The sequence below is a fragment of the Nycticebus coucang genome, chromosome 2, assembly GCF_027406575.1.
Source record: "Nycticebus coucang isolate mNycCou1 chromosome 2, mNycCou1.pri, whole genome shotgun sequence".
Classification (NCBI taxonomy): Eukaryota; Metazoa; Chordata; class Mammalia; order Primates; family Lorisidae; genus Nycticebus; species Nycticebus coucang.
The window spans coordinates 140813265-140841118 of record NC_069781.1 but is presented as its reverse complement, the minus strand read 5'-3'; the positions used below and the strand labels follow the sequence as shown (position 1 = coordinate 140841118).

The 27854-nt window shown below is 43.3% G+C and overlaps 1 protein-coding gene and 1 pseudogene across 1 annotated transcript in view; one reads left to right on the top strand and one right to left on the bottom strand.

Moving 5' to 3' along the window:
- Nucleotides 1-27854, top strand: part of ATP10A (ATPase phospholipid transporting 10A (putative)) — a 257523-nt gene that overhangs the window by 140240 nt on the left and 89429 nt on the right.
- Nucleotides 11175-11666, bottom strand: LOC128569187 (39S ribosomal protein L30, mitochondrial-like; annotated as a pseudogene).

The window sequence follows — 27854 nt, the reverse complement described above, 5'->3', positions numbered from 1 at the left end:
CCATGAGTCCACCCTTCCAGCACGCTAGGCAGAGTTCTGAATGCTGCGGCTTCCCTCGTTCCGTGGCTGGTGGGGCTTCTGAACCCGGCACTCAGCTGGCCTCCAAGTGTGTCACATCATGACCAGCATCTGGCTTGTTCTTCCCTTGCTTGTTTCTGCCACGATTTCATTTCCTTTGGTGTTTTTTTTTTTTTTTAAAGAAAACCTCCTTTTGTGTCAAATATATTTTTGTGAGCTGCCTCAAATCTTTCTTGGAATAAAGCAAAGCAGGCATCAAAATTAAAAATAGTATTTTTATTTTTTAAGTGGAGTGCTCTCACCCCAGATCAGGAGAGCTGATGAAAGTGTTTGTGAGGGACCCTTCAAGGCCAGTGTCTGCAGTTTCTGGTTTCTGTGTGACTGTGCTCCCGGGTTTGGTGGTGCACGTGGGCCGTGTCCCCAGCTGACCCCTTCTCAGGCACTCGTGCACACCTGTCCTCTTAGGGAAGTCAGCCTCACTCCCAGGCTTCTCCCTCAGTCCTGCCACATCTCCCAGACACAGAGTCCCTACCCCCTCTATACTGTAGGGGACACACTTGGGTGAATGACAACAGAGATCAGGAAGGGGGCAGCTGAGGAGGGTGTAGCAGGCTGTGCAGCTTGAACATCCCCCTCTTAGAGGAACATTTGTGTGCACAGAGGATGATGTTAGCATAAACAGCACCTGTGAATGTATCTACTTGGTGAAACTTCAGATGATGTGGAAGATAGGGCATAATTTATGAACCGGAGAGCCAAGTGTGTGTTTGAAGGGATGGGGAGGGGACAGCCGCAGGCTGATCTCCCAGCAGACCAGCTAGCAAAAACAACTTTCTTGTTTCACAACCTTCTAATAATTCTTCAACTTCTGACCCTTCTCATATCTAAAATCTCCCCACTTTTCCCCACACAGTGACTGCAGCCCCTTGTAGTTGAGTGGTGCTTTATGCGAATGAGCTGCTCATAATTCTGATGTTTAAAATTCAAGGGTGGCTACAGATAGACACACTCTATATCACCTGTTGCAGGATCCCATGAATGACAGGGAAGTTGAGCTGAGGTATAATCTAGTTAAAATAACAAAATTTAATGACTTAAATAATTTTAATTTAAATTTAAAAAGTTCATCTGCACCAAAGTTCTCTTACCTGCACACCCTTTTTGGTTTCTATTGTCGGCATATTTTTTTTTTTTAGCATTTTTTTTTTTATTTTGTAGGTTTTTTTCCCCCCTTTTCTTTTTCTCACTGAAACGTCCAAAGACATTTTGCTGGTACCTAAATTTCTATTCATACATTATTACTCTGGTGCACATGAACTGCCTCATGGAAAATAAAAGCAGTAAGTCTCTGGCTTTTAAAAACTGAGCAATTGAAAAAGCGTGATCCTAACTGCAATATTACAGTGCCAGGAACGTGTAAGGACTTTACGTTTAAGTGAGTTGTTCATAATATAGAGTTAGTTTCAGACAGCTTGATAGTAGTATGCACGCTGACGTATGTCAAAAACAAAGTAATGCTTTACCAGTTTGACGGATGGTCATTTGGAAGGGGTAGCCCCCAGGGAAACTTAAATGAGAGATGATTTGTTAAACTTAAGTTAAACATAGGAGATGATTTTGGCATTGGTGTAAGAATTGTGTGTACCCATCAGGATCCAGCCAGAAGAGAAACACATGATCAATCAGGGAGGTAAAGAATTCTTAATGGGCAGTTGGGTTGTAAGAAGCAGGGAGGGCTCTGAAGAATGAATATAGGAGGTGCTGGTATAAGGTGCAGCCCCGGCCCCTGGCTCCCAGATAGGTGTGCCTCCCACCCAGGGGAGAGCCCCCAGGGTGGGGACCACAGCGCTGGCTCCTAGGTGGCAGAAAAGCCACTAAGGGGTTGCCCTGGTGGAACTTGCTGGAAGACTTCCCTTGGGCCCAAGAGAGACCAGGCCCAGGAAGCTGCCAAGCCTAGGAACTTGCTAGATTCTGGGGGCAGCTGCTGGCCAGCAGGCAGCACTAGAACCAGGTCCTGGGGAGGCTACAAACCAGCAATACTCAGTTTTGAGGAGTCAAGGGGGCTTCCCTCGGGGTGGAGGTAGAAAGGGATCATCTGAGAGGTTAAGGGAGGCTTCTGGAAAGAGGGGCTTGAAACATATCCCAAAGGCTAGGATGCAAAGGTTGCAGCTGCCAGGTATTTTAGGCAATGACATGGGTCAGAAGATGTCTCAGATCGGATGGAAATAGGGTTTGGGCTTAATAAAGAGTGTTGGACAAATTGTTCAGTTGAGGAGCTATGACAAAGAAGCCTCGAGGTGGCAGAATCCGAGGGCAAGGCCCCAGACTCAGGGCCTGTGATTCCAGGACCTTAAACCACCCCCGTCTTTCCTCCGGCAAAGGAAACCGACAGTAAGAAGACTTAAGATTTGCTTTAAAAGTTGGAGTCAAATTGACATTATCCACAGATGAAGAGAGGGCCCCAGTGCTGAGCATCAGGCTGTCAGAACCGTAACTCACATGTGCTCAGGTTCCCCGGGCTCCAGGCCTTACACTATCTCTCTCAATTATGGTTGAGCAAATATTTTTTTAAAATCTCATGTTTTTAAATATAAATCCTGTGCAATAATGACGATCACACCACTTTGCAGATGAGAAACAGAAAAGGTGAAGTCAAGAGATTGTCCCAAGTGCAGAACCTCTTCCTACCCCTCACATCAGAGGGAGGAAGTTGGGGCTGGTTCTCCCCTGGGGCACTGGGCATGTGCTGCCCCTTCACACGCACATTTTCAGCCCTGCAGCCCTGCCACCAAGCTGACACGTCTGGCCATTCTGTAAATAAGCCTTTCCAGTTCCCCCAGTTCCTGAAATTAAAAAAAAAAAAAAAAAGTCATTTCTGCACAAATAGGAGTTCCCTAGGCTGGTCATTTTATGTAAAAATCAATTCTTTCAGAGGCCTGTTTTTATAATTTTTATTCATTCAACAAATACTTATTGAGCATCTAATTATGACATTCTAGATGCCATGTTGATTATCTGTGTGAATAAGTAAATTAGATGGAAGGTTGGCCTTTTAAGGTCTAATACCAAATCACAGAGCAGAAACGGGGATGTGAAATGTCAGGTGAGTGGTGTCATTTCAGTCGGGGTGGGGACGGGGACAGGGCAGGCCTCCCTGAAAATGGCTGGAGAGTCCAGACTCAGAAGGGGCATCAGTGTCAGGGAAGAGCCATCTGGGAGGTGACTTCTGTATTGGTTAATTTGCTGAAAAAGGGTATTCTGACAGTTTGTCTCTTGGGTGGACATGGTTGGAACATTGCCCACAGTCACAGCCGCACCAGCAGGTCATCTGTGTGGCGCTGTTGGGAGGAGTAATTGTTAGGCTTTCAGGAAGACCTGTGGTCTAACTCTTCCTAGGCGTGTGTGTGGGTGCGTGTAACCCTGTGTGTGTGCATGCCCAACTGTGTTCTAAGTAAGGATGAAAAGTAAAACAAGCATGGGAACTTTCCAAGACTGGAAAGGTTTGAGAAGCTGTGCTCTGAAGACTTGTACCTGCGCATCACCCTGTGCTGATCTAAGCCGGGTGTGTCCCCCTCCACTCTGTACACATAGCGTGACCAGACTTGGGGTGCTGGCTGCTTTCAGGCTGCCAGTAAGCCTAGCTTCCTGTATGGAGGAGAGTCAGTCCCTCCCTAAGTTACTTGACAGAGTTTGGAAAATGACTTTAACATTTTGAATACATAGGAGACAATTTTATTTATTTTTTTTTATTTCTCCCTACACATGCTCCCCAAATTATCTTGACCACAGCAAGTTTGCAAGGTAGTTCTTGTCCCAAAGTTTCTTTTTCCTTCAGCTTTTCAAGTTGTTAGTCTTTAATTAAATTTAGCTATGTTCCTTGCGGTGGAATTGAGGGAGGCAACGTAATCCATCATCTGAGTGGAAAACAAAGGCAGCTGGCTGGGTGCGTTAATTGGATCAGTTGATATTAAAGCCTCTACAGAAAGATTCATGGTTTTCCTGTATATATCGACATAACAGTGAACAGGCTCATACTTTATACTGTGAGACATTTTAATTCTCAAACTTAATAATCACTTAGTTTTCTTAAAGGGTGTTGTATATGGAGCAAGAAAGAAGGAAATACAATCCAAGAACATAATACCTTTATTTAAATTAAAATTTTAATTTCAACAAGTGTGGATATTCAGAGAAATTTAGTTGAGACATACTATTTGAGACATACTATGTTTTTTAGTATCAACTGTATTTATTTCATGGGTAATGTAAATTTGGTCATACTAAGATTTTTATTTTTTTTAATTCTTCACCATTGATTCTAATAGAGAGTAAAGCATTCAGATCATAATGGAAAAAAATTAAATGCCATGCAGTAACATTATTAGGCTAAACTGAAGTATTTATACAAAAAGATCTTATTGTATGGAAACTTAATTTTTTTTTCTGAGAGTGTCACTCTGTCTCCCTGGGTGGAGTGCCATGCGGCCATTGTTCACAGCAACCTCCAACTCCTGGGTTCCAGTGGTCCTGCCTCAGCCTCACCTATAGCTGGGACTGCAGGCGCCCACATCAACACTTGGCTAGTTTTTCTATTTTTCATAGAGACGGGGTCTCTCTCTCTTGCTCAGGCTGGTCTCAAACTCCTGAGCTCCAACTTCAAATATTTTTATGTGTATTTCACTTCACTTTTGCATGTGTGCTTGGAAGTAGTCCTTTTTTTTAATTTCAGGAACACAGATAACCACAGAAAGCCATGAGAGGTTTTTAATCTACTGTCTTTAAGGTGGCATATAATGTGAAGTGCTGTTTTTCTCTTTGACTATATTTTCGTTGTAAAAAAGAGAGGAGGGTTCATTAAGTTCCAGCTTTCCTCAGTGCACTTGAATTACATCAGCAATTGCAAAGGGTTTGAGGCTATGTGTATCTGTGTGTGTGTTTCTGGAGCAGGGGTTTCTTTACCAGTGGGAAAAGCTGACAGTATACGATCCATCCAGTTGACTCTGAGCTTTTCCCTATGAGTGGGTGTGGGTGTGTATGTTTGTGTGTGTTAAACACGTGTGCATGTGAGTATATGTGTAAGTGTGTGTATGTTTCAAAGAAGAAAGCAAAATGAAATGACATTGCTTCAGTAGGTCATCATTGTGTTTTCTTTAAATTTAGGAGAGGATAAATATTCTTTCCTTGGCTAGGACATAGGGCTCTAGAAGTAGATTGCTCTGCAAGAGAACATTCCTTGGGGAATCTGGAGCATTCGGTCTGGGTACAGAGGCCCTACTCTGGGCCATGTACATTATGAGAGGGGTGCCAGGACTGGGCAGCCTCTGTTCACTGGGTCCGGAACACTCTGTGTCTTGACTGGGGGGAGTGGGCTGTGCCTGGTGTCATTCCTGTGTCCACAGAACATAGCATGACACCCACCAGTTTTGCATTTGACATGCAGCCCTTTGAATTCTCCAGGTTATCCTAATTTTGTTTCTGAATTTATGAGAGTCCAAGGGAAGTTATATAATACTTGCAATTTGCATGTGCTCCTCAAATGGAAGGCAGTATTTTGGTTCTCATTTTGATATTTGTGTTTCTTAGAATTTGTCCCTTCAGGTGAGAGAGGCAGAAGCAGAGAGGTTCGTGGACACACTTGCACAACCATAAAGGCAGCAACTCACACGAATCAGGTCTTAGACGGAAACCCACCTTTGAGGAAAGCAAGAACGTGACTTCAGAAATCACCACTGCCTGCTCGTGTGTGCATGACACCGCACTTCTTAACATCTCAATAGGGTTTAACATTGAAATTACATCAGGGCTTTCTTACTAGGGCTAATGAGTCATCCATGTACCAAGGAGGTGACTTAAGAAACCCCAGTGAGAGTTTTAACTGAGATGAGATCAGGCCTGAAGCAAATTTTCAGTTTGTCAGTTTCCAGGAACGTGTTTGTTGTAGTATATCTATCAGCAGGCCTGTAATCCCTGCCTTCCAACTATAAAAACCCAGGAAATGTGAGTGTTACTTCTGGCGACGAGAAGTCTTCCCTTCGGGTTCCAGAAAGCAAGTGCTCAGGTATGTGCGGGTGGGGCGTCCTCAGTTAGCAACTGGGCAGAGCAGGAAGTGATTCTCACCTGTGTTGACTGACTGTTTCACCAGGGGTACCTGCCCTTGGCTAAAAACAAACCCTTTCATTTTTGTGGTAAAAAAGACCAGCTTCAAAGGATTATGGATCTAGGTTTGTTTTGGACCAAACATCAAATAGTTGGGCTGCTCATCCGGCTTTTATCAAACGCTTTGGATCCTTGACCACCGGGCAGGAACTTCTGCCAGGACAGTGCCTGAGGTTGACATCTCTCCCTTGGCCATGGAATCCCTTCTTAGGCATTCTGAGTATTGGTGTTTTGAAGCTGAAAGTAAGCAAGGAAAGGGTGTAGGTGCAGGGTTGGTTTCTGAAGCTGAGATCAGACTGTCTGTCTCCAACATCAAAGAAAGTAGGCTCATGAGGGTGTAGACATGGGCACAGGGGGAGCCCCTTGCCCTTGCTAAGGTTCCTGAGTGACGTGTGCCTTCGAGAGCCTGCGGTGTCTGTGACAAGCTACCTGCAAATCCCTGTCAATAGGAGATCTGGGGTAGGCAGAGCCTAGAGCCTGGAAGTGGGGGGCAACTGTGTGTCAGTGTTCAGAAAACTGTAGCTCTTTCTGGTGACAGTGATGAGGCCCACCCCTGCCCATCCCGGGTAGTCGGGCCGGCTGATGCTCACTGAATGCCCACTGTGTGCCAGGCCTTCGCGTGCTATTGCTTCATTCACTTATCTTGATAACTTTGAGGTTTATTCTCATTAATGGGTGAGCCACTGGGACACAGGGGGAATTGGCCCCCTGGCTCACTGGGACCCACATGAGAGATGGCCCAGTTCAGGGGCAGATGTCTGGGGGCTAGTATCTGGTGAGGCCGGGGCAGGGCCGCCTCTGAGGGGCAGTGACACCGTAGCTGGGAGGTCAGGCTGATGCAAGTCGGGCTAATCTGCAGCTGCGGTGAAGTCGGGACAGGATCACAAGTAGCTGGGCATATTCTGCGCCTCAAAATTTAACTCCTGTAAGTGGCATTCCTTTCGGGTGCTCCAGACATGTGGACTGGGACGTTTCTGACACCCTGGGTGGTGGCACATATAGGTTGATTTTAGGGGCTGGAAGTTTCTGAACATTTTATAAGTGCAATGGAAGCCCCTAGTTCACGAGGACACAGGCCTGTGGTGTTAGCACCTTGGTGTGTGTGGTGAGAAGTGGCCCTGTGCTGCTGCAGTTGGGCCTGGGTATGCCAGCCCCCCAGGAACACATGGCCCCTGTGACCTTCAGTCTCATCTGCCAGGGGTGCCAGCCATGTCCTTATGAACGGAGCACTCTCCCACTTCACAAGGACACCCACCTTGGCAGCCAGGGAAGAAAGGTGGACTTTGTGTCAGGGCCAGGAGGAAGCGTCGAGAGCCCGGTGTGGGTCCTGGTGACATTCCAGCTCTCCAGCTTCAAGCCGCAGGGCCCAGCCAGCTCTGTAGGACCATCCCTACTCATCTTGGGTTTTAGTCTGGAAGAGCTCATGAGTGGGGCAACACCAGCTGAAGTTTCAGCCTCAACCTCTGAGAGGTGTCGCCGCTGAAACCCACAAGTACAGAGGGCTGAAGGCTTTGCAGAACATGTATGTATCAACATGTATGTATCAGTCTTCCCAGGTCTCTGTAGCAAAGTTACACAGACTAGGGGACTCAACCAGCAGAAATGTGTTTTGTCACACTTCTGAGTGTGAGATCAATTGTAGACAGGGTTGGTTTTCCTGAGGGCTCTCTCCTTGGTTTGCAGGCTGCCGTCTTCCCTTGTCTTCTCACACAGCCACCCCTCTGAGTCTGGGTCCTCGTTTCTTCTTTTTATGAGGTCACCAGTCAGGATGAGGCCCACCTTCTTGGCCTCATTTCACCTTAATAACCTATTTAGAGACCCCCATCTCCAAAGAAGGTCACAGTCTGAGGTCCACATGCATTTGGAGGAGACCAAATTCAACTCCTAGGGGTGCGGTTTCAGACTACCATTCCAGTGTCGTGTCATTATGACGCAGGTAACTTAGCTGCATGCCACCTCTCTCCACTGCTGGGAAAAGGAAAATGCTTTCTCCTGAACCTACAGTTAGAAACTCTGAACCCTAGTAAGTCAGCCAGAGGTTGATGACTTCTCTGGCTGGCTGCAGACTTCTCAGAAGCCAATTGTTAGTATATGCGAATGTTAAAATCTCTGTGGATGTTGTGGATCAAAAGCAGAAGGAAGTTTACTGTGGGAGCAAGTTTCAGAAATTCCATGAGAGTGCTTGTAAGTTTTGGAGTGTCTGTTTGTGTGTCAAGGTATTAACAGTCATGTCAGGACTCTCTCTGCTAAATATTTCCATTAGAAATAGTGAGGGGAAACCTTTCAGCCCATCAAACTGCTGACGCCAAGGTCAGAGATTTTCAAGGACTGAAGTCTCCCTTTGATCTCAGAGTTTCCTTCAAAGAAGATGGAATTTCCACTGGAACCAATATCTTGTGTTTTTCCTCTCGTCTGCTTGTTTTACATTATAAGAGGAATCTGGGCTTGTGTTATACCAGTAGTGGAAAGAGCTCCTCTGATAGTCAGTTTGGAAACACAGGCCCTGACTCTTGGCATGGGCAGGCACCCAGGTGCCCAGCTGGAGCTTGTGCTTCTGAGTCTACAGAGGGCAGGAGGTGCTTTGATCTCTCTTCCTACATCTGGCTGTGATGGGTGCCCTGGTGGAGCAGCCTTGTCTACAGGAACACAGATGCCGAGAGGCTACGGTGGGGGGCTGCACATACATGAATGTAGTGTACATTTAAACACACAAATGTGGGTCTCAACTAAGATTCCGTGTGAATCTTCCACTGGTTTAAAGTGTTGACAAACACTTAACAAGGTGATTTCTAGGAGGTTTTAGCAGACTAATGTGCTGACCTGGGGTCTCCCCAGGTTGTAACTCTGGTCCTAGTCACCCCTGCTGCGTTCCCCGGTTCGCCTCAGCATGGTGAGCTCCTGCAGGCGGCACAGACACTGAGCTCCGGTGCTGGGACAGGAGGACAGGGGTCTGCTCTGAATCCATGGGGCTGGGCCCCTCCTTCCCTCACACCCCACCCACCCCACCTTTAGAGTGGGGCTGCGATGGGCAGTGCTCCTCGGAAAATCAGCCTGTGCCAGGCATGCTGTCCTTACTCAGAGGATGGTAAGGACTGTGGCTTCCACATTTGTGGAATCGACTCACCACAGATCAAGAATATTTGGAAGAAAAAAAAATTGAGTCTTTACTGAACACTGACAGGCTTTTTTCTTATCCTCATCCATCCCCTAAATAACACAATGTAACAAGTATTTCCAAAGCATTTTCATAATGTTGATGTTAAAAGTCATCTAGAGATGATTTAAAATATGCAGGACGGCAGGAGTAGGTTTTATGTGAGTACTGCCCCCTATTTAATTTCACTTGAACACACGCAGATTTTGGTATCCTGGGGTCCCCAAACCCTGTAGATACCGAGAGACAACTGTGGTTGCAGCTCAGCGAGGATGGGGCTTGTAGAGCACCTCGGGACATATGCTGTCCCAGCAACATTGCGACTGGGCTTCCAAATTAGGGTGATCTCCGGGCTTCCTTAGGGGTCTGGCTGAGGTGTGGGGAGAGGACTGAGCCCTCACGGCATGCTCACCTTCTACTCTGCCTTTCTCCCACTTGCCAAAGGAGTGGCTGGTGAGGGTGCTGGGCTGGGAAGGGCGGGGAGCAGTGTCCAGGCTCCGTAGATGTGCAGAGGAGAAAGCAGGGGCTCCGAGAGGCTCCTTCATCCTCACAGACCTGTTAAGTGCTCATGTGTGACAGGCACTATTCTGACTGTGATTAAAACAGAAAAAACCCTCCTGAGGGTTGAAGGATCTGAAGTTCAGAGTGGGGCAGAGGTGAGATTCAGACTGAACTCTGAGTGGTACAGGGAACAGTTAGAGTAGGCCTGAGCCCCAGCTCCCAGCCAGCACCCCCAAATGCTGGGGCTGTTCCTCCTAGGTATGTGTGAGCACCCCACCCTTCCCTCTGCCCAGGACTGCCGGGAGGAAAATCCGTAGAGTCGCCGTAGAGGCCAGCGGAGCTGGTAAAGTCACTGAAAATAAAACTGTCCCTTCCACAGCCAGGGGCTCCTGCCCTTTCTTAGAGGAAAGCCCTGTTTCAGGAAGGCCCTGGACTGGGGCGGGGCCAGCTATAGCGTGGCATGGAGAGCAGACTTTGGGGGTCTGTCTCCTGTACCTGCTAGCTTGGGACTGAGGAAGGTCTTTCTCTTGGGGCCTCAGTTTTAATATCTGCAAAACTGGAGCAGTGTTATAGGAGTTGGTGCCCCAGCTGCTGGAGGAGAGGGCAGTCGGCACCGGCAGGAAGTTACAGGTTTGCTTTTCTGTACAGAAGGATCTGGTAGCAGATAGAAACAGGTCTGTGAAGGTCAAGGTGAGGCTGCAGGGTTTGGGTGTTAGATGGGAATTGTCCCAGCTTCCAGCTCCCCATCTTAGTGTAGGTTCTCAAGAGGAGGAGGCTGTGTCTCGTTGACCCCTTCCTTACCCAGGACTTTAAGACTGACCTGCCCAAAAGAGCAGGATGGCTTTAGCACCCCAGTGAGTGATGTTGCATCATCAGAGCTCTGCACAGGTGGAGTTCTGGGCTGTGGGTTGCGGGCTGTGGGCTGAGGGAGGCTGTAGCTTTAACCTGAGCCTTCCTAGTGCCTGAAATCTGGAGACAGTAGGACAAAGTGACTGCTCTGGCAGGAGGCTGTGCTCACTGCAGTGGGGGTTAGGTAGGTGCATTTCTAATAGAAAGCTCACATGATGTCATCATGGAGGGGACAGCACAGAGGCTTGGAGGCTGTTGGCTGTGTCAGTGGCTGTTAAGCACAGTCTGCCTGTGCAGTCCCACATCTGTGCAGTGGTGTTGAGCTCAGTGGGCTCAGGGCTCCGTGTGCCACGCTTATGCCATCATTAGAGATTGTGGGGCCATCTTATTTATTTATTTATTTATTTTTTAATTTAAAATCTGTTTTAATGAAAACATTCTCATCATTTTTAAACAATTTGCATTGTTCATTCTGAAGCTGTGCTGGCATCAGGACCTAACTTTTCTGCTCCCCAGGTTTCAGGTGCCACTGTATTCCTAATTCTCCAGTGCTCTTGAGACACAGCTAGACATGTCTGCCTCTGTGGGAAGTCCTTGTGGCAGCTTCAGGGGCTTCTTATCAAATGTTTGACCACTTTCAGTTTTGTATTCACTGAAGAGATATTCTTGTGAACTTGAGGGGTACGTGCTTTTTCTAATCCAAGCATCTTTATTGTATCTTTTCCCAAGTGTGGACATCTTTTGTACTTTTTATTCTAGTAACAATATGCAGTTTATGGGGGTTCAGTGGATCCCCATCCTACTTTGCATGATCTGCAGGTGAAGGCTGAAACACTTTATCTGGAATTCTTGACTTGGTAAATTTGTGACGAATCCGATCTGTACAAACAAGAGACTCCACGCCTTTTGTCACAGTCTGTAGTCTGCCTAAAGGCCTCTGAACTACTGTACACAAAATCCCTGCCATAATTGTGGTGATTTTTCTCTTTAGAGGCCCTGGTTTAAGGTCCATTCACCAGCACCCATCAAACGCTCCTGTGGGGCCATTTTGAAGTCTGGGCTTATGGGGGAAAATCACATGGGAGCAAGTACTAATTCACGTGCAGCGTTTCTCCCGCCTCCTCACAAGCATTCAGCAGACAGACTGCAGGGGAGGTTTAATAGGCGTTTACTCGCCTTTCCCTACGATCCTGTTTTCCCAGCAACATGAATTTCCTGGGCCCAAGGAGAGTCGCCAGAATCACTCTCTGCCGTTAGCTCTTAGCACTCTGAGATCTGAAGGTGGGGCCCACATGGCTGCTGGGATCCTAGGCTGGGCTGTCACCCTTGTGTTTCAGGTGGTAGGAAGAAGTTAAGGATGTGTAAAAGTGTCTGGGAAGGGGATGTCTTAGGTCATTCCTGCTGCGATAGTGAAGTAACCACTCAATGGGTAATTTATAAACAGCAGAAGCTTATTTCCGACAGTTCTGGAAGCTGGAAAGATCAAGGTGTGAGTAGGTCTGGCATTGGTGAGAGCCTGCTTCCTGGTCTGCAGACAGCCCCCTGTGGGCTGTGTCCTCATGTGGCAGAGTGGGGGGCACTGATCCCATTCACGAGGGCTGTACATCGTGGCCTCATCGCCTCCTACAGGCCTCAACTCCAGATTCCTTCACCTTGGGGGTTACAGTTCAGCATGTACATTTGGGGACCATGCTTGGTCCTGGAATCCCCTGCTGCGTCACAGACCTTAGGCTGAAAAACTGTTTGCCTGTCACTGCTTGTCTCACTTGCAGCAGTGGCCTCACCTGGAGCCTGGGAGCAACACAGAATCCCAGCCCCTGCAGACTGTGGAGGCAGGATCTGCATTTTGACCAGATCCTGGGGGGAATCCCATGCCCCTTAAAGTCTGACAAGGCCCACATCGTACAGTTCCACCTGGACACAAAGAGGCATGTTTTCCTGTAAATGCGGCCGCTTCTAAGGCAGGCTTCTGTGTTCTTGCTCTCCTGACATCCTCCATATTTTCATAAATTACTAATTAGGACACTTCTTTTTTAAATAAAGACGCACAAAGATTATCTTCTAAGATGTGCTTTTGAAAAGCTCTGCATAAAATAAAATTGAACAGTGTTCTCCCATAGGTAAAATTCTAGGGATGCTTTATTTGCATTAGTGATTGATTGATCCCCGTGGGAGGATCTCACAGCTGGCTGGCCTTGATCTGCAGTGTTAATTATTAGCAGCACTTATTTGTACGAAGCTTCCTTGGGTGAATTCTTTGTCAGTGGGTGCTGCAGAATTGATGCCTTGCTGGGTCCTGGTGTTCATTAACCTGCCACCTGGGTTCCCTGCAACTTTCCCAGATACTAACGGGTCAGACACTGCCAGGAACAGTGTTTAATCTGGGTCACTTGTAGCCCACTCAAGTTGACACATAAAATTAACCATGAAGCACAGGGAAGCCACTGAGGCTTTATCCTGAAAGCACAGTGTTGGGAAGGATGCCGCTGGCTGCTCCCTGGGCAGAGATGAGTCTGGGGTGCAGGAAGAGACCCTGGGCGTCTGCTGGCTCACTGATCACTCACAGCGAGTGACACTGACAAATCAGCAGATGTTCAGTTAATGATTTAGAACTGAAAGAATGCCCAGTCCCGGTGATTCAAGAATTCCATGGGCAAGCAATTTAGGCCTGCAAAAATGACACAGGTGAGTTGATTTTGCACAGTAATGAACTGAATGCAGGTAGAGGATCTATTATTTTTTTACAAAAATAAATCTCTCTCTCCCTAAGATAAAAATAGCCTTGGGTAAGTCAGATGACAGTATAGGTCCTTCAGAATAGGCAGTTTGTTAAGTGGTGCTTCTTGGCTGCTCAGTACGAATCATTCAAAAAATTAGAAATTTGGAAAAATTAAAGTGCTGCTAGGAAAAAAACATAGTTATTTGTTACATACTTTAGCTGCTCTCATTGTTTTAACAGCTTTATTGAGGAATGATTGGTATTTTTTTTTTTTTGAGACAGAGTCTTACTATGTTGTCCTTGTGGCATTGCCACAAGGCAATGCCGAGTACCGTGGCATCACAGCTCACAGCAACCTCAAACACTTGGACTTAAGTGATTCTCTTGTCTCAGCCTCCCAAGTAGCTGGGACCACGGGTGCCCGCCACCACACCTGGCTATTTTTTTGTTGCAGTTGTCGTTGTTATTTAGCAGGGATCAAACCCACCAGCCTTGGTGCATGTGGCTGGCACCATAACCACTGTTCTACGGTTGCAGAGATGAGGTATGATTGGTATTATACAATAAACTGTTCAGTGTGTAATCTGATGAACCTGGATATACGTTCACATCGGGAAAACCAGCCCTGCAGTGATGCCAGTGTGTTACACCCCACAAGATGCCTCTCTCCTGGCCCCTCTGAGCCCCAGACAACCATTGATATTTTAGTCACTATTTCTCCATTTTTTAGAGATTTATACAGAGAGAGTCATTCAGTGTTTCCTTTTTTTTGTCTGGTGTTTTTCTCTCAGTACAAAAACTTCGAGATTCATCCAAGTTGTGTGTATTCATAGTTTGTTTCTTTTTATTTCTAGTAGTTAGTATTCAGCTGTAGATATAACTCAACCATGTATCTTGTTGATACATACATCTGTTGTTAGGCATTTAGGTTTTTTATAGTTTGGGGTTGTCATAAATAAAGTGCTATGAATATTCATTTGTAAGTCTTTGTAGGGACTGTGGGTGTCATTCTTTTAGACAAATAAACTATCCAGAGGTGGAATGGCTAAATGACATAGTAGATGTGTATACATTTCACTTTCTAGGAAACTGTCAAACTACTTTCCAAATTGGCCGCACCATTTTTCATTCACACCAGCAGGGTATGAGACTCCCACTTCCTCCACATTATCAACTTGGTATGGTAAGTGGTCAGGCAGTATTTTTATTTTAATTGTGGTAAAATATACATAACATAGAATTTGCCATTTTACTACTTTTAAATGCACAATTTAGTGACATTAAATTTCATTCACAATGCTGGGCAATCATCATGATTAATTTCCAAAACTTCTTGTCACTCCAAACAGAAAACTCTGTCACTGCTAAGCAATAACTCTCTAACCTCCAGCCCCAGCCTCCAGTCCTGGTGACCCCTATTTTCTCTTCTATGAATTTGTCTGTTCTGTATATAAACTCAATGGAATAATACAATGTTTGTCCTTTTGTGTATGTCTTACTTTGCTTAGCATAATATTTTCAAATTTAATACATGTTGTATCATGTGTCAGAATTTTCTTTCTTTCTTTTTTTTTTTTGAGGTAGAGTCTCAGAGCTGTCACCCTGGTAGAGTGCCATGGCATCATAGCTCACAGCAACCTCAATCTCTTGGGTTCAAGCCATCCTCTTGCCTTAGTTTTTCTATTTTTAATAGCGATGGGATCTGGCTTTTTGCTTAGGCTGGTCTTGAACTCATGAGCTCAAGCAATCCACCCACCCGCCTTGGCCTCCCAGAGTGCTAGGATTACAGGCATGAGCCACTGCACCTGGCCAGAAGTTTACTTCTTTTTATGACTGAAAACTATTCCATTGTGTGGATATGCGACATTTTGTTTATCCATTCATCTGGTTTTTGTTTTGTTTTAGTTTGATGATGTCAGTTGGGTTTATTCATGAGTCCAGAATCAGGCAACCCTTCATTCCATGACACAGAATTAGTGCTTCAGTGAGCTGAGCAGAAGAGGTTGGCTTTATAGTCAGAGAAAGGTTGAAAGCAGAAACAAAGAACAAAGAGAGAGTGTCAGTCACTTTTAGAATAGAACAATAGCAAAATAACTGATAAAGGGGGTGACTTCATTATCGTGCTGACTGAAGATTTGATTTGATTTGATTTGATTTCATTTCACTTATTTGAAACAAAGTCTCACTCTTTTGTCCTGGGCAGAGGGCTGTGGTGTTATCACAGCTCAGAGCAACTTCAGTCTCCTGGGCTCAAGCGATCCTCTTGCCTCAGCCTCCTGAGTAGCTGGGACTACAGGTGCCCGCCATCACATCCTGGCTAGTTTTTCTATTTTTAGCAGAAATGGGGTCTCGCTTTTGCACATGCTGCTCTCAAACTCCTGAGCTTAGGTAGTCCATCAGCCCTGGCCTTGCAGAGTTCTAGGATTATAGGCCTGAGCCACCTTTCCTGGCCCTGATCAAAGATTTTAAACTACCCTAACTGGAGAATTGGCTGCTGTCTCTTTTTCCTGGTTTCCTTGGAAGGTCAGACAATAACTCAGTTTTGGTTTTGGTGGAACTTTGACTTGGGTGAGTCCATTTTGATTTTTAGTCTGGTCTGTTGGGGCAAGTGCAGAAACTTAATTTAAAACAAAGGCCACCTATAATTTTTATTGGATAGCTCCCCACTTCGGACAGCCCTTTCAGGGAATCAGCTCTGCTTACAGTTACTGTCATTTTGGGTGACCAGTTGCAGCATGAATTTTTAGGTTGCCATGTCCTCATTATCATGGATTTCTTTGAGGTTTTATTGTTCCAGCCAGACAGAGGCTGTTTGACATTGGATAAGTCACTGTTTGAAAACATTGAACATTTTTTTGAGAGGGAGATGTAGGTTGTGGTTATTAGGAGGATAATACCAAGGGTCTAGAGAATATTCCTTAGTCGGGGTCCCTGTGAACTGAACCGACTAGCCAGACAAGGAATTTATTCATTTTAACCAACACCCAGTGTATTTTTCTGTCCTCAACAAGAGGTGTCATCAGTTGCACAGATTCTTCCCTGTTTAATCTGCCATCCCATCAGTGGGTTAGGACAATTTACTTGTGGAAGTTACTGATTGTGGAATTCTAACTACAGCATTATTCTGCCAAGTGAAAGAGGTAGGCCTAAGTAAGAAAAATTAAAAGGGGTGAGAGTCTTATTATGACAGTCTTTTTCCAATTTTCTTAGGAAAAGCTGTCCACAGCATGACATTAGCAGCTTCACAATTTGAATCCTCTGGTTGTGGCATCAGGTGTTTGGGTGAACTTTGTATGTGGTCCATCCCCAGCCACAAGACTTCTCCTTTGAAATTTATGTTGAATTGTCCAGATTTGGCTTATAAGGGCATTAATAACTGAGCAGTTCTTGTTCTTCATTGGAGAGCCTGATATTAAAGAAAACTAGAAAAGTTCAGAATCTAGTACAGTCTACAGTTATAAACAAAAGCTAAAGAAAAAAAACAAAAACAAAAAACAATTAATAGGGCTACAGTCTAAAACACCATATACTATAGTTTTCTTTTGAAATGTACCTTTACTCTTAATAGTCAGCTTCATTTTAACCAAAGATGATCACAGTAAGACCAATACACTTTCTTTTTTTGAGACAGAGTCTTACTCTGTCACCCTGGGTGGAGTGCCATGGCATCATCACAGCTCACAGCAACCTCAAACTCTTAGGCTTAAGAGATCCTCTTGCCTCAGCCTCCTTAGTAGCTATGACCAGGCTTCCACCACAATGCTGGGCTACTTTTTCTATTTTAGGTAGAGACGGGGACTCTTGTCAGGCTGGTCTCCAGCTCCTGAGCTCAAGTAATCTACCTGCCTCAGTCTCCCAGAGTGCTAGGATTACAGGTGTGAGCCACCATGCCCAGCATTCTAGGCTTCTTTTAAATTTGCTTTGCTAGAAATTTTGATGAAGAAACTCATTTTGGACATTAAAAGTGAACTCCAGATGCTAAGAAGCCAAACCAAGGCAGACGTCACACTGTATCTGCAGTAACTAATCTGTATCCTGTTGCCGGGAAGTGACAACTTTTTACTCACTTGTGGAGGCTGATAGGCTGATCTCTCTGTCAGGCACCTCGCCTCAATCCATGGCAAAGCATGCAGACAGGCCATATTGAAACCACAGAAGATGAAAGGAGCCCAGAGGCACCCCAGACAGGGCAAAGTCATTAAAACCATCCCTGAGCTGAGAGTCAGTAGGTGAGGGGGGCAAAGCTCTTTGAATTTCTGATGGGCAGTTAGCTGAAGGAAGCTGGTTTGCCTGCCCTGCAGAGACAAAACTTGTTTTCCCCTCTCACTTTCTAAATACATTAATGGCCATTGTTGACAACACGCTACCCTGTGTTCCTGATTACCTAGCCATTTCCTTTTTACCCAGCCCTGATGGGGGCCTGGGATTCTTTTAATCCAAGTTTGACACCTATACATTTTGCATGTGTGCCTTGTGTTAGAAATCAATAAAAGGTTTCTGAGAGGTCAGAAAGTTGCTGCATTGCCGCGGTCTGCCACTAGGCACGTGTGTCAATGCTTTCCTCTCAGGCTCCCCAGACTTCATACATTAAGTCGGTGTAGAGTCTCATTATTTCCCCCAATGTCATCTCCTCTGTTGACTCCCACCCCAGGTTGGGGTACACAGCGAACCCCAGTATTCACTTATTAAAAGTCTGGGATCCCTGGAAGTCAAGAATTGTGTGCACATTTTCAAATATGACATTCCAGTCAAAGCCTTGGTAATATAACCAGCATTTCCAATTGTTTTCTGTTAAAGAGAACAGATTCTAATAGAACTTATGCAAATAACCATATTTCCATAACAATAAGAGTACTCATGAATAGTTTCCAAATTCTGGAGGGACCTGATAGAGAGGAAGAGCAGATAAATGGCCATCACACTTAATAACTCTGAATTATCCTTAGTTAAATTTTGCGGCTTTTGTAAATACTTGCAGCTTTCAAGGCCAGATAATCTCCTACAAGAGAAAGTCAGGTCTATCAGAAGGTGGAGTACTCAGGTCTTTAGAAATTAGGGATCTAGGCCCAGTGCTTGGATCATACCTGTAATCCTAGCACTTTGGGTAGCAAGTGGGAGGATTGCTTGAGACCAGGTGTTTGAGACCAGCCTGAGCAAGAGTGAGACCTCTGACCTTGTCTTTATAAACAATAGAAAAATTAGCCAGGTGTTCTGGAGCACACCTAGACCCAGCTACTCTGGAGGCTGAAGCAGGAGGATTGCTTGAGTCCAGGAGTTTGAGGCTGCCGTGAGCTGTGATGACACCATTGCTCTCTAGCCTGGGAGACAGAGCAAGATCTTATCTCAAAAAAAGAAAAGAAAAATTAAGGATCTCATTGTCATGTTTGCTCCTAGATAGCTTTGGCCATGAGATGTTCTTGATTTACTTAGCCAATGACTCCATTTTAGGTCTGACCTAGTCAGACACCGAGCCTCCCTTACCTGAGTGTATGAAAAAAAAAAAAAAAAAGAATTCATATATCTGTGACTAACAAAAGCCTGAGATCATGCCCTCCTGCAGTAAGAAACACCACCTGCAGCTGCTGTCAGTTACCTTTAAAAGGGCAGCTCTCGTGCTAGCCCCAAATGGAGCTCAACTCTTCTGTCTGGTGATATTTTAGCCACAAATGTGGTGCACTCCACTGTTGTGTCCTGCCATATTCTCGATGTCTTGACTCAATCCTTTTATACAGACACATGTAAGAGCTCTTGAAAGGAGCAAAATAATGCATCCCTTCCCAGTGACTTGTCCTGTGCCCTGCCACAGCCAAGATGAACTCTGAGTACTTTAGTCAAATGCTGTCTCACAGAGAAAACTAACTTTGGTTCCCCCAAATCCAAAGAGGTCGGGGAGCTCAAATGCAAAGGGAAGGAGGAAGTAGACTTGAGGGTGACTTAGGATTCTCAGGGCTCCACGAAGAAGACCAAGGATGCCCCCCAAAAGGGGGATAGCAGTCCTTCTGTGATTCTCAAAAGATCCCCAGGTCCCTTCTTTCCTCATCAGATCTGTCAAGAGACAAAATTGCAACAAATTTGATTTAAAGGTCTTAATTGGCTTTATTCACTATCCCGGAATTGGCCGATACCTGTTCTTCATTTTATTAAAAAAAAATTCCCTATCCATTTATCTGTTGACGGACGCTTGGGGAGTTTTTACCTTTTGGCCGTTGTGAACATTGACATGTATTTTTGAGTCCCTGTTTTGGGTTCAAAATTAGGAGTGGAATTACTGGGTCATATGGTAATTCTATGTTTAGTTTTTTGAGGACCCCAAACTGTTTTCCGCAGTTTTTCACATTCCCATCAGCAACGTACCAGGGCTCCAGTTTCTTCACATCCTTGCCAACACTTAAGTTCCTTTTTTTTTTTTTTTAATTACAGCCATTTTGTATTAAGTGGTATCTTATTGTGGTTTTGATTTCTATTTTGCTAATAACTAGTAGTGTATACAGCATCTTTTCATATGCTTATTTGTATATTTTCTTTGGAGAAATGTCTGTTTAAGTCCTTTGCCCATTTTTAATTATATTGCTTGTCCTTTGTTTTTGATTTATAGGAGTTTTTTGTATATTCTGGACATTAAACTCTTAGATATGTGGTTTCAGATATTTTATTTCATTCTTTAAGTTGTCCCTTTATTTTAGTGGCAGTATCCTTTCTTTTTTTTTTTTGAGACAGGGTCTCAAGCTGTCGCCCTGGATAGAGTGCTGTGGCATCACAGCTCATGGCAACCTCCAACTCCTGGGCTCAAGTGATTCTCCTGCCTCTGCCTCCCAAGTAGCTGGGAGTACAGGTGCCTGCCACAATGCCTGGCTATTTTTTGGTTTGCCGCCATCATTGTTGTTTGGTGGGCCCGGGCTGGATTCGAAACCGCCAGCATAGGTGTATGTGACTGGTGCCTTAGATGCTTGAGCCACAGGCGCAGAGCTGGCAGTCTCCTTTCTTGTGCAAAGTCTTTTTAATTTATGTTTTTCTTTCATTGCTTGTGTTTCTGTTATATCTAAGAATCTAATGCTAAATTCAAGGTCGGGAAGATTTAGCATATCTTCTCCTAAAGGCTTTATGGTTTTAGCTCTTATATTTAGGTTGTTGATCCACATTGAGTTAATTTCCATACATGGTATGAGCTGGGGATCCAAATGCATACCTTTGCAGGTAGAAATCCAGTCGTCTCAAGACTTTGTTGGAGAGATTATGTTTTTCCCCACTCAGTGGTCTTGGAACCATTTTGAAAGTCTTCGACTACAAATGTGAAGGTTTATTTCCAGGCTGTTTACTCCACTTCATTGATCAGTATGTCTGTCGCTGTGCCAAGTACCGCACTGTTTTGATTACTGTAGATTTGTAGTAAATTTTGAGTTAGAGATATGTGAGTCATCCAACTTCATCCTTTTTTTTTAGGATTGTTTTGGCTAATGGGTCTCCTTGTGATTCTACATGAATTTGAGGATTGGCTTTTCTATTTTCTGCAAAAAATTCTGAGGTTTTGGCAGAGATGGCATTGTAGCTGTGGATGGCTTTGGGTAGTATGGCCTAGATAGTTTTCTTTCTATAAACACAGGATAACTTTTCCTTTAGTTAGGTCTTAATTTCTTTCAGAAATATTTTGCAGTTTTCAGTATATAGGTCTTTCACTTCTTTGGTTAAATTTATTCCAAGTTGTTTTATTCCTTTAGGTATTGATTTATTCATTTTCTTTTATAAACTGATATTTTATAATTGCATATATGTTTGGGATACAGAGTGATGTTATGATTGATGAGTGCAATGTGGAATAATTAAATTAAGGTAGTTAACATAGCACCTCAAATATTTAACATTTTTTTGTGGTGATAACGTTTGAAATTTAATCTCTTAATAATTTTGACATGTCTAGTACTCTGTATTAACTATATTCATCACATCATGTTATGGAATTAAAGGATGCATGCGTGCCATATTCCTCATGTCTGATATTTTGTGCCCTTTGGCCATTTATTCCCAGCTCCTCTCACTGTCCCAACCTCTGTAACCATAACTCAACTCTCTGCTTCTGGGTTTGATTGCTTCGACTGCACATATAAGTGAGTTCTTTCTTTTTTTATTTGAGACAAAGTCTCACTATGTCACCCTGAGTAGAGTGCTGTGTCGTCACAGCTCACAGCAACCTCAAATTCTTGGGCTTAAGCGATTCTCTTGCCTCAGCCTCCCAAGTAGCTGGGTCTACAGGCACCCACCACAGTGCCTGGCTATTTTTGGGTTGCAGTTTGATTCACTGGCCCGGACCGGGTTCGAACCCCCCAACCTGGCTATATGTGGCCAGTGCCCTGCCCACTGGGCTGCGGGCGCTGCCCTGTAAGTCAGTACTTGAGGTGTTTGTCTTTCTGTGCTGGCTTCTTTCACCTAGCGTAATGTTTTCTAATTCAGTCCGTGTTGTTGCAAATGACAGAACTTCCTTCTTTTTAAAGCCAGACAATATTTCATTGTGTGTGTATGCTACATTTTCTTTATCCATTCATCTGCTGATGGACACTTGGACTGATTCCGTAAGTCGGCTATTGTAAATAGTGTTGCAATAAACACCAGAGTGTTTACAGATATCTCTTTGACGAACTGATTTCAGATCTTTTGGGCAAATGCTCAGCAGTGGGACTGCTGGATCTATGGTAGTTCTAGTTTCAGTTCTTAGAGAACCTTCATAGTTTCCCGTATGACTGTACTAATTTATATTCCCATCAAGGGTGTATGTACGAGGGTTCCCTTTTGTCTACATCCTCACCAACATTTGATATCCTTCATCTTTTTGGTAATAGCCATTCTGACAGGTGTGGGGCGATAAATCATTGCAGTTTTAATTTGCATAATTCCTAATAATTATTGATGTTGATTATTTTTTCATATGTCTCTGGACTATATGTCTTCTTTTGAGAAAGGTTTACTAAGATTTGTGGCCCATTTGTAATCTTCTTCTTCTTTTTTTTTTGCTATTGGGTTATTTGAACTCCTTGTGTATTTTGTTTTTGGGATTTTTTTTTTTTTGCAGTTTTTGGCCGGAGCTGGGTTTGAACCCACCACCTCCAGCATATGGGGCCGGCGCCCTACTCCTTTGAGCCACAGGCGCCACCCCTCCTTGTGTATTTTGGATATAACACCTTATTGTCCACTATTAGCTTGGAATAATGAGTGCATGTCTTGGAGATATTTTCTCCAAAATTCTAGGTGGTCTCTGCACAGCTTTTAAGTTTGATGTGATTCCATTTGTCTATTTTTGCTTTTGTTGCATGTGCTTTTAAAGTCAAATCAAAAAATTATTGCCCAACCAATATGACGTATTTTGTATAACTTGGGTTGGTAAATCTATTGATACTTGTTTTAGTCTACTTTGGTGTGTATTCCATTCTCAAAAGAGAATGTCTATTCTGCTGTCCATTCTACAGTGGAGTGCACTGTAGGGGTCAACTAGGTCATACGGGTTGATAGTGTTTATCAAGTCTTCTATGTTCTTGCTAATTTTATGTCCACTTTTTCTATGGATTATAGGAAGAGACTATTGGAACCTATGAGTATGAATATGATGTGGGTATGAGTATTTCTCATTAAAGTTCTCTCTATATTGGTTCATTTATTTTATTTTTTTTAAACGGAGTCTCACTATGTCACCCTCTGTAGGGTGCTGTGGTGTTACAGCTCACAGCAACCTCAAACTTTTGGGCTTAAGTGATTCTTTTGCCTCAGACTCCTAAATAGCTGGGACCATAGGTGCCTGCCACAATGCCTTGGCTATTTGATTCGTTTATCATTGTAAAGTGAACTTTTTTATCCTTGGCAGTGTTCTTTGCTCTGAAAATTACTTTGTCTGGTAGAAATATAGACTTTCCAGCCTTTTTCTTGACTAATGTTAATATGTCAACCATTTGTTTTTAACCTAGTTGCATCTTTTGTATTTAAAGTGTATTTCTGATAAGCAGCAAGACATTGAATCTCAAAGTTTTTGCTTGTTTTCTTTCTCTTTTTTTTCTAATGATCGCTGCCGTTTTATTGAAATATTAAAATAATTTCTTTTTTTTTTGAAACAAAGTTTCACTTGTTTGTGCTGGGTAGAGTGCCGTGGAGTCACAGTTCACAGCAACTTGAACTCAAGCTATTCTCTTGCCTCAGCCTCCTAGTAGTTAGGACCACAGGCATGTGCCACCAGGCAGGCTAAATTTTCTATTTTTAATAGACACAGGGTCTGGCTCTTGGTCAGGCTGATCTCAAACTCCTGAGCTCAAACAATCCACCCACCTCCGCCTCCCAAAGTGCTAGGATTGCAGGTGTGAGCCACCACACCCAGACAAAACATGTTCATTTAATGTGATTAATAATATGGCTGGTTAGATTTAAGCCTATCATTCTGATATTTGTTTTCCCATCATTGTTTCCTTTTGTCTCTTTTTGTCTGTCTGTCTCTCTTTTGAGAGAGAGTGCTTATCCCCCTGGCATGAGTTCAAAGGCATCACCACGGCTCACTACAACCTCAAATACCTCAAGCCATTCTGCCTCAGCCTCTTGAGTAGTTGGGCCTATAGGCATGCACCAACACACCTGTATAATTTTATTATATTTTTGGTAGAGATGGATGTCATTCTTACTCAGGCTGGTCTTGAACTCCTGACCACAGCAATCCTCCAGGCTTCTCTTCCAGAGTGCTAGGATTTTAGACATGAGCCACTGTGTCTGGCCCCTGTTTCCTCTTTTTCTGTGTCTTCTTTGTTTTATTAGGTATAACTTTTTCTTTTGTTATTTTAGAGGCTATTTCAAGATTTATAGGATACATCTTTAATTTATTTATTCCACTTTACATATAGTAAAAGAACCTTGCAATGGTTTGCTTCCATTTCTTTCCTTCTAGACTGTGTACTGTCATCATCCCTTATGTGTACGTTATGAACAAATTTGTTCTTATTTCTGTTTATGTGTTTTATTTATATATTTGAGATTTATATGCTAAAAAGCTTATATGCTTAGGTAGTTACCCTGTCCCATGCTCTTCATTCTTTTATATAGACCCTTATTCCCAAATGATATTTTCTTTTTGCCCAAAAGATTTTCTTTAACATTTCTTTTAGTGTGGCTCCACAGGCGATGAATTTATTTATTTATTTATTTTTGAGCTTTTGTATATGTGAAAAGATCTTCATTTTTCTTTTTTGGTTTTGAAAGATATCTTTACTGAGCATTTTCAGTGCTTTAGAGATGTTGCTCAGCTGTTTTCTTGGCTGTATTTTTTTTTTTTTTTTTTTTTATGGCATGAAAATCCTGCTGTTTCCTTATTTTCGTTCCCTTATACACAACACAGCTGCTTTCAAGATTTTGGATTAATTGATCACCACATGCTTTCCAATCTTCTTCATAATTTTTGGATCTGGGATTCTTGAATCTACAGGTTTATAGTTTTCATTAAATGTAGAAACTTTTTAGTCATTATTTCTTCAAATATTGTTTCATACCTTTCTCCTTCTTTGGGGTTTGAAGTAATCAAGTACTAGTTTTCTTGAAATTGTCCCATAACTTCCATCATTGTCTTCTTTTTGATTCTTTTTTCTCTTTGTGTATCTTCATTTGTGTAGTTTCTGTTACTTATTTTTCAAGTTCACTAAGTTTTTTGTTTGTAATTTCTAATCAGCTACTAATCTCATTTAGTTTATTTTTTATCTTAGACAATGTAGTTTTCAACTCTAGGAGTTTAATTTGTCTGTCTTTTATACCTTCCGTGTCTCTGCTTTAGATTTTGATAATAGGAAACCCAGTTATAATTCCTGTTTCACTGTCCTTTCCTACTAATCTGGGTCTCTTCTGGCTCAGTATAAATGGGTTTACTTATTTTCCTTATTATGGGTCTTTTTTTCCTGCTGCTTTGCATACCTTATATTTGATAGGATGCCAGATATTTGGATTTAGCTATAAATATTCTTAAATTTTTCCCTGAACTGCAGTGAATTTACTGGAGACCGTTTGTTGTTAAGTGCGTCCAAACTGATGTTGAGTCCAGGAGTTCCACAAAGACCACACTGCCAAACAAGTTAAATTTAAAGAGGAGTCCTTTTATTGAAGAGCGAGCCTGCAGCAGCCTCAGTATCCCAACATGGGGTTTCTGAGAGCAGCCCTGAGTGCTTAAGGGGTTGGGTTTTTAAGGCTTGGTCTGCATCCTGGTTGGCTCCCAGGCTGTCCAGGTGCATCCCGGTAGGGTTGCAAGCAAGCATTGTACAAAAGCAGAATTTTGCGGTTAGTTAGTCATATGTCATACATCTTTGTTTTAATGTTTTCCCCCTATACATCTTAGTTTCAGTACTTTCCCCACCTGGTATTGTTTACAAGTCAGTCCAGGAACAGTTGGTACCTCCTGGTCTGTTTCCCAAGGAGTTAGCCAAGCAAGAAACTTGGAGTGAACTAGAAGCAAGAAGTTAATTAGTACTTTCCCCTCTATCTTGGGAGTGAACTCGACTTATTTCATTTTTTTTTTTTGAAAGCTTGCAGTCCAGAAATTTGTCAGGAGTGAACTGGTATTTTTCCATTATAGCCTAGGCCTGACACCTTTCTTTCTTAGCCTAGGCCCACTAGGCCTAACACAAAGTAGGACTCATCTACAGCTAATTGTTCTCCGATACTGAGGCAGGACCTTTGTGAGTTCTCTACCAGAGAATGATGAGTTGGCTCTCAGTTGTTTGCAAGTTATATGCTCCTTATTATTTTAATGGTTAGGTTAGATATTATAGCTTATGTCTTTTACTTATCAGTGTTTAAAGCAGATTGATTTTTGTTCTCATCCTGGACAATGACATTTTGGTACAAAAACATCTTTTTATTCTCTTCCAGCTGATGTACTGCACTGTAATTATGTTAATTTATAAACCCTTTAGGACATCATTATTGCTATTTAGTACAGTCAACATGAATTTTTATTTACCCTGATATTTACCATTTATGTTGCTTTCCATTTCTTCATCTTAGCCCTTTCATCAGGGGCAATTTTCCTTCTAAGATGGCTGTTTGTTAATAATATTTCCTTTAGTTCCAATGTGCCAGTAACAGATCTTTTCAATTTCCTTCTAAGAGTTTGTCTTCTTTGGTTCTCATCATTTTAGTGCTGTTGTTTCAGTGCCTTGGTGAAATCTTTCTGTATTTACCCTGTTTAAGATTCTTGGACCAGTGGTCTGGTGCTTATTCAGATTTGCTAAGTGCTCAGCTGTTATTTCTTCAAATAGTACTCCTGCATTATTATCCCTCTCCTTCTCTTCTGGGGCTCCCATTACGTGAACGTCAGACTTCTCTCTGACCTCTGTGTTGAGTACCCTGTCTTCTGAACTTCCCATCCCTTCGTCTTAATGTGCTTTATTCAAAAAAATTTTTCTGATGTTTCTTGCAGGTTACTAATTTTCACATCATGTGTGCCAAATATGCTAATAAACCATTTATTGAGCTTTAATTTGAAAATTTGGAGTGGCTCTAGTTTTGTTGTTGTTTTTTTTTCTAATCTGTTAGGTCACATTTTGTGGTTTCTAACTATTCCAAAATTTCGGTCTTATCTTTAGCTCCATGTTCACAGCAGCCACAGTAGTTTCAAAGTCCTTGTTGGCCTGTTTCTATTCTTGCTTTGTTGGTTCTTGTTCCATGACGTCTTATCTCCCTGTACTCCTGGTTTATCTTTGATTTTGTGTCTGATGTCGTACTCGGAAATTTGATTTCTTTTGTTTTCCTATTTTTGAGGCAGAGTCTGGCTCTGTCACTGTGACGAGAGTACAGTGGCCCGATCGTATCTCACTGCAACCTCAAACTCCTGGCTCAAGCGGTTCTCCTGCCTCAACTTTCCAAGTTGAATGTATCACCATGGTATGCATCATCATGCCCAGCTAATTTTTAAAACTTTTATTTTTGTCAAGATGGGGTCTTACTATATTTTGCAGGTTGGTATCAAACTGTTGACCTCAAAACAATCTTCCTACCTTGACCACCTAAAGTGCTGAGATTACTGATAGGAGCCATGATGCCCAGAAGAAATTCCTTTTTTACAAATAATGTGAGGCCTTGGGATGTGTGTATATGTAGTATATATACCCACACTTAATTACTATGTATATGTATTTATAGTTTCATTTATTTAGAGTGGACTTTTGTTGTCCCCCCCCCCCCATATCTGGGGTTCCTAGCAATCTGGGATCACTATAATGCAATTTCAGGGTTGAGATTTTTCTGGGCTGCCCTATTGACACTAAGCCAGGTGGCAGTTTCCACAACAGGAGCTCAGCAGAGTTGCTTGGGATGTGTTTCTGAAGTGGGACCCTGTTGGATTGAGTTTCACGTTGGAGCTCTTTCTTCCCGCTTGTTCTTCCTCTGGGAGGCAGCTCTTCATGGTTCCTACTCCAAAGCGTAACTGTTTATCAGGCCCTATCTCAGCAGGAC